This window comes from Chrysochloris asiatica, unplaced genomic scaffold, assembly GCF_000296735.1.
Source record: "Chrysochloris asiatica unplaced genomic scaffold, ChrAsi1.0 scaffold00523, whole genome shotgun sequence".
NCBI lineage: Eukaryota > Metazoa > Chordata > Mammalia > Afrosoricida > Chrysochloridae > Chrysochloris > Chrysochloris asiatica.
In genome coordinates this window covers 608,071-614,865 of record NW_006409041.1, presented here as the reverse complement: position 1 = coordinate 614,865, position 6,795 = coordinate 608,071, and the positions used below count along the sequence as shown (strand labels likewise).

Sequence of the window (6,795 nt, the reverse complement as noted above, 5' to 3'; positions counted from 1 at the left end):
TTGTTCTTTGCCACTTCTTTCAATGCACTTTGGACTTCCTCTCTGAGTATCATTGGCTCTTGTTCATATGGTATCTCTTGAAATGGTTGAACATTAATCATTTCCTAGGTAAATTTTAAAATGATGTGGTAGTTAGCAAAAAGAGTCTGACAGTGTTATTCAGTTCCTTAAGAGAATTATATTGCAAAATTGGAACATCATTGGTCTAAAGAGTTTCCTGACATTATATTTCCAATGGATCATTAATCTTTCATTAAATTAAGATATATGGTCCAACTGAAACATAAGTAGAATTTATCTGTTTAAACCTGAGATGTCCAATCATGGATATCATTGGCATGATGTCGTATTTGAATGTAGCATAGGAAATACTGATACTTATTGAAACTTTTAATGTTATAATTTCATTAAAATAATAGTGATCACAAATGACCTAGAACACTAAAATATCAATTGTAAAAATAAGGAGCATAACATAAGATAAATAAGCCAAACCATTTGAGATCATTATAAAGGACATAAGAATGGTTTTCAGAACATCAAGGTTGTTAGTAGAAATGTGGAAAGAAATTCTTACATTTTTACTTCTTGTTTATTAATATAGGAACACTCCCCACCCCACCCCCCAAAAAAAAACAACAAAAAAAAAACCTATAGCTATCATCAGGTTGATTCCGACTCATAGTTACTCTACAGAACAGTATTTGTTGTTGTTAGGTGCCATCGAGTCGGTACTGACTCATAGCGACCCTGTGCACAACAGAACAAAACACTGCCTGGTCCTGGACCAACCTCACTATTTTTGCCACACTTAATCCCATTAATGTTGCCAGTTTGCTAACCCATCTTGCTGGGCATCTTCCTCTTTTACTCTGACCCTCTACCTTACCAAACATTACATCTTTCTTCAGCGACTGGTCCATAAAAGTATACATGTCCTGTAATGTATAAAAGCTGTAAATCTTTATAGAAGACTGCCAAATCTTTTTCCTACATAATGGCTTGTGTGTTCAAAACACTGAATTTTTGGTTAGCAGCTGAGTGCTTTTACCATAGCACCCCAAAATCTCCTTTTTTAGATCAGTTCCCAATAATTTATACTTTACTGAAAACCAACATATATTAACTATCTAGATTATTTGGTTTGCTGTATTTTAAGTACATATTAAAATCTTTTGCCTATAACTTTTTAAATGGTTATCTATAAAATTACTCATTTGGAAATCATTTTTATATTTTAGATATTAAATCATATCAATTTTGTATTGCAAATATATTCTATTTTCTAGCTTTCTGTCTCTTGTTCATTATCTGTCTTCTATTTCTTTCTATTGCTCTTTATTTCTTTCAATTTTTCTCAATGCTGTGTTTAGTCAAGTGTTCTTAACTTTAATGCTCTCCCTAATTTATTCAATTTTACATGTTTTTAATATTAATTGCTTAAGAAATATTTTACTGTCACAATAACAAATATAATTTCCAAAGTTATCTTGATGCATTTCCATTTAAAGCTACAATAAATTTGATTGATTGGTTTATTATCATACAGTGTGCAATAGTACCTCTGGTGAGGTGCTGTAGCAATGTTAGTTTGAACTGCATGATCGGTGGCTCAAACCTAGTAGCCACTACTTGGAAACACTGTAGAGGATCTCTATGGGTCAGATCTGACTTGACAAGACTTAACAAAAACAAAGTCAGTGTATAATAAGTCATCCATGTTTTTTTTGTTTTTTCCATCTTATATGTACTTAGGAATCCTTGTATGGCACTGCAGGATAATGCACTGGACTGCAAGGCTAAACTTGAGTCCCTATAAGGGTGCCTATGTGTTGAAGCCAATTGTCAGCACTTAACACCCTAACAACATAACATTTCTTATCCATCTCCATCCTATGATTCTTGCTTCCATTTCTCCTGCTTTCCTACACTTCTGAATTTTATCCTTCACTAAATCTTGCCCTTTTGATTTCATGCTTGATTATTTTATGATGTGCATGCATCACTAGTGTTTTGTTCTGATATAGCACTGTAGGATAAGCACTCACTCACAAGAGTGGTTTGTACTGCAAGGTTGGTAGCTCAAACTCACCAGCCACTCTGCAGAAACCCTATAGAAGGTCACTATGTGTTGGAACTGATTTGAGAGCACTTAAGAACAACAGTATACATCCAAGTAGTCCTAGTGTGGCACTGTAGGATATATATGCACTGAACAGCAAATCAAGTTGAATCCCAATGTGGGTGCTTTGAATTCACCAGTTGCCTCTCAGAAATCATATACAGGATTGCTATCAGTCAGAACTGACTGAATGGCACTTAACTACAACAACATATACCTCTTAGGTTGAATGCACAGGGATCTAAAGGTCCAGAAGATGTTCTCCACTCCTGGCTCTTCTTTGATGGTAGTGACACTTCCCCTTCCTGCTTCTCATAGGGTTCATTTTATACCCATGCTAGAGTTCCAAGTTTTTACAATTATTATTAACTCTGCTAACATCCACAACAGAATTATATCATCCTATCAGTATCTTCTCCTACCTTCTGTTACCCAGACCAACAGGGCAGGAATGTTATTTGGTGGTAGTTAAAGACTATGGCCAGAACAGACATAGGGTAATTTACTACACTAGAGTTTTCTACCACACTCATAGATATGTTTTCAGCAAAGGTAAATACCCATCTGCAAATATCCTCTGTGAAACTTCATATCTTTGTGGTTCTACTCCCATACTTCTACACTCATTGATCTGTGTGCAATAGTGGCTTGCATGGTGCTGTGCTGCTGGAAGCTATTTTGTTAAGTGCGGTTGAGATAACCCAGTGTTGGGTTTGAACTGCTGAACTTGTGGTTCACAGTTCAGTGCTTATCCTACAATGCCACCAGTATTTAAAATACCAGCAAGGTCACCAAGAGTGGACAGGTTTCAGTTGAGCTTCCAGACTAAGGAAGACTGTTGTTACTAAATGCTGTTGAGTCAATTCCAACTCATAGTGAACCTTTATATGGTTTCTAAGGAGTGGCTGGTGAGTTTAAACTGCCAACCTTGCAGTTCAACCGATCTCATGATGGACTGCTTATCCTACAATGCCACACCAGGATTCCAAGAAAGATTAGGAGAAATAAAAGTGGATTACTTCTAAATGTTTAGTTACTGAAAACCTTATGAATCACAGTGGAACATTGTTAGATAGAGTAGTAGAAGATGAAAACATTATGAATAACACCAGAAATTGCCATAGTGCCAGAAGATGAGCTCCTCAAGTTCGAAGGCATTCTGAATATGAATATGGAAGACCTAATTACTTAACGTAGAGTAGACTGTGATGACACAAATGGAATAAAACTTTGGGACCTTTATTTGCTTAAGGGACACAACTCAAAATGAGGAGAAACAGCTACAAACAGCCATGAATAATGAAAACATGGAAAGTACGAAGTATGAATGTAGCAAAATTGGAAGATGTCAATAATGAAATGGAATGCATAAAGGTTGATACTCTAGGCATTAGTGAACTGAAATGGATTGGTAGTAGCCATTATTAAACAGTTAATTATATGGTTTACAATTCTAGGCATGACACGTTGAAGAGGAATTACATCATATTCATCTTCAAAAATAATGTTTCAAAGCTCTATTTTGATGTACCATGCTGTCTGTGATAGGATATTCCTCATACTCCTACAAGGAAGGTGAATTAATGTCATTATTATTCAAGTTTATGCCCCAGCCACTAAAGCCAGTGAAAACGAAATTTTAAAATTATTCTTAATTTTTTATGGATTGCACCTTAATGTAAAGATAACAAAAATCTTCACACCTGGACCAATAAATAACATGATAAATAGAGAAAGGATTGAAGTTTTCAAATGTTGCAATTTTCTTGGATCCACCAACACTCATGGGAGTATCAGTCAAGAAATCAAATGACATATTGCATTAGGCTAATCTGTTGCACAAGACCTCTTTAAAGAGTTGAAGAGCAAAGATATCAGTTTGAGGACTGAAGTGAGCCTGATCCAAGCCATGGTATTTTCAATAGCCTCAGATGCATGTGAAAGTTAGACTATGAATAATGAAGATCATAGAAGAATTAATGCACATTGAGTTATGGGTTTTGAGAAGAATATTAAAGGAACCATGGACCTCAAAAACAACAAACAAACCTATTTTGTAAGAAGTACAACCAGAATGTTCCTTTGAAGACAAAAGTTTGCCAGACTTTGTCTTTCATACTTTGGATACATCAGGAAGGACTAGTACCTGAGGAAGGACATAATTTTAGGTAAAGTCAAGGGACAATAAGAAAGTGTGAGATTCCTCCAACGAGATATATTGGCACACTGGCAGTAATAATGAGCTCAACTTGTGAACATGGCGCAGGACAAGGCGGTGTTTCATTCTGTTGTTCATAGGATCCCTATGAGTTGTAAATGACTCAATGGTATTTAACAATGATAACCACAAAACAATCTTTTTTTTTTTTTTTTTTCAGTCTTAAATTGTTCACATACAATCAAGAAGTATTTTAAATACTGGCAATTGGAATGCAATGATTGGAAACAAAAAGGAAAGATCAGAAGTTGGAAAATATGGCCATATGACAGAAATGTTGCTGGAGATTGCATGATAGAATTTTGCAAGACCAATTAATTATTCATTACAAATAACTTTTTAAAACAACACAAAAAGGTGACTCTACATACAGACCTCAACAGATGGAATACACAGGCATCGAATTGACTATATCTGTTGGAAGAGGCAGTGGCAAACTCCATATCATTTGCAGACTGTAGAATAAGACCAATTGCGGACTGTAGAACAGACCATCAATTGTTCATATGTAAGTTCAGTCTGAAACATAAAAGTTGAATTAAGTCCATGAGTATCAAAATATGGCCTAAACATATCCCACCTGAATTTGGAGACCATCTTAAAAATAGATTTGATGCATTAAACACTATGACCAAAGACAAAGGACCAAGAACATCATACATGAAGGTATCAAATGTTCATTAAAAATACAGGAAAGAAAGAAAAGACCAAAATGAATATCAGAAGGAGACAGAAATTTGCATTCCAGTGTAGACATCCAAAGCGAATAGAAGAAATAAGGAAGTCAAAGAACTAAACAATTTCAAAGGGCATCTCACAAACACCAAGTAGAATATTATAATGGCATGTGCAAATATCTGGAGTTTGAGAAGAAATGGGAAGAACATATTCAGCATTTTTCAAGCTGAAGGAACTGAAGAAAATAATCAAACCCTGACTTTAAATATTGCAGGATTCTTAAGGCAAAATATTGAATGATAAAAAATGCATCAAAAGACGTTGTAGGGCCTGAAGGTGGGTATCCTTATGAACTGCCGAGTAAGTAGGGACCCCCAGCTAACTAGTGGTTGTTGCAGCTGTGCCACTTTGTCCTCAGTGTCACCACTGATGCCATGTCTGGAGGTCTGCTTCTTGGGGATGAGGCCCCCAAATTCATATCACTAGCACCATCAGCTGCATCCGTTTCTTTGCCTGTCTGGGAGACTCATGGGCATTCTCTTCTCCCACACTTCAGACTTTACTCAAGTGTGCCCCATGGATCTTGGCATAGCTGCAAAGCTGGCACCAGAATTTGCCAAGAGGAATGTTAAGTTGATTGCTTTTTCAATAGACAGTGTTGAAGATCATCTTGCATGGAGCAAGGATATCGATGCATACAATGGTGAGGAGCTCACAGAAACAACTGCCTTTTCCCATCATTGATGATAAGAATCAGGACCTTGCTATCATCTTGGGCATGTTGGACCCAGTAGATAAAGATGAAAAGGGCATGCCCATGAGTTCAAGTTCTGTTTGTTTTTTATCCTAATAAGAAACTGAAGCTGTCTATCCTCTAACCAGCTACCACTGGAAAGAACTTTGATGAGATTCTCAGGGTAATCATCTCTCTCCAACAAACAGCAGAAAACAGGGTTTCCACTCCAGTTGACTAGAAGGATGGAGACAGTGTGATGGTCCATCCAACCATCCCTATGTTGTTGTTGTTGTTATGAGTCGTGGAGTTGTTCCAACTCATAGAAACCCTATATAGGGTTTTCGAGGTGCTAAATCTTTATGGGAGCAGAAAGCCTCATCTTTTTCTTGCAGAACAGCTGGTAGTTTCGAACTGCTAACTCTGAGGTTCACAGTCTGATTTGTAACCACTACGCTACCAGAGTTCCTTAATCATACTTATTGTTGTTGTTGTTGTTGTTAAGTGCCGTTGAGTCGGGTCCGACCCCTCGCGACCCTGTACAGGGTTTCCGAGGGTGTAAATCTTTACGGGAGTAGAAAGCCTCGTCTTTTTCCCGCGGAGCAGCTGGTAGTTTTGAACCACTGATGTTAAGGTTCGCAGCCCAATTCGTAACCACTACGCTACCAGAGCTCCTTATAGAGGAAACCAAAAAACTTTCCCCTAAAGGAGTCTTCACCAAAGAGCTCGCATCCAGCAAGAAATACCTCTGCTACACTCTCCAGCATTAAGTCTTTCTGGGAAGTTGGTGCTGGAGCTGCCCTCTTAGTATAGTAAGCTAGAATATGCCAGCCACCAATAATGCATCAATCCCATTAAAACATCCCGGTATGATCACAGCCAAGATCTTTAGGTTGTTTTAGTACTGGCATATTAAATGAAATTGACACGTTAAGAAAAGAAAAAGAAAGAAAGAAAGAAAGAAAGAAAGAAAGAAAGAAAGAAAGAAAGAAAGAAAGAAAGAAAGAGGAGGGTATAACAAAGTTGTTGTTGTTGTTAAGTGCC

At 37.0% G+C, this 6,795-nt stretch overlaps 1 pseudogene; it reads left to right on the top strand.

Annotated features, from left to right (window-relative positions):
* Positions 1-5,452: 5,452 nt before the first annotated feature.
* LOC102819378 lies at positions 5,453-6,521 on the top strand (annotated as a pseudogene).
* Positions 6,522-6,795: the final 274 nt, after the last annotated feature.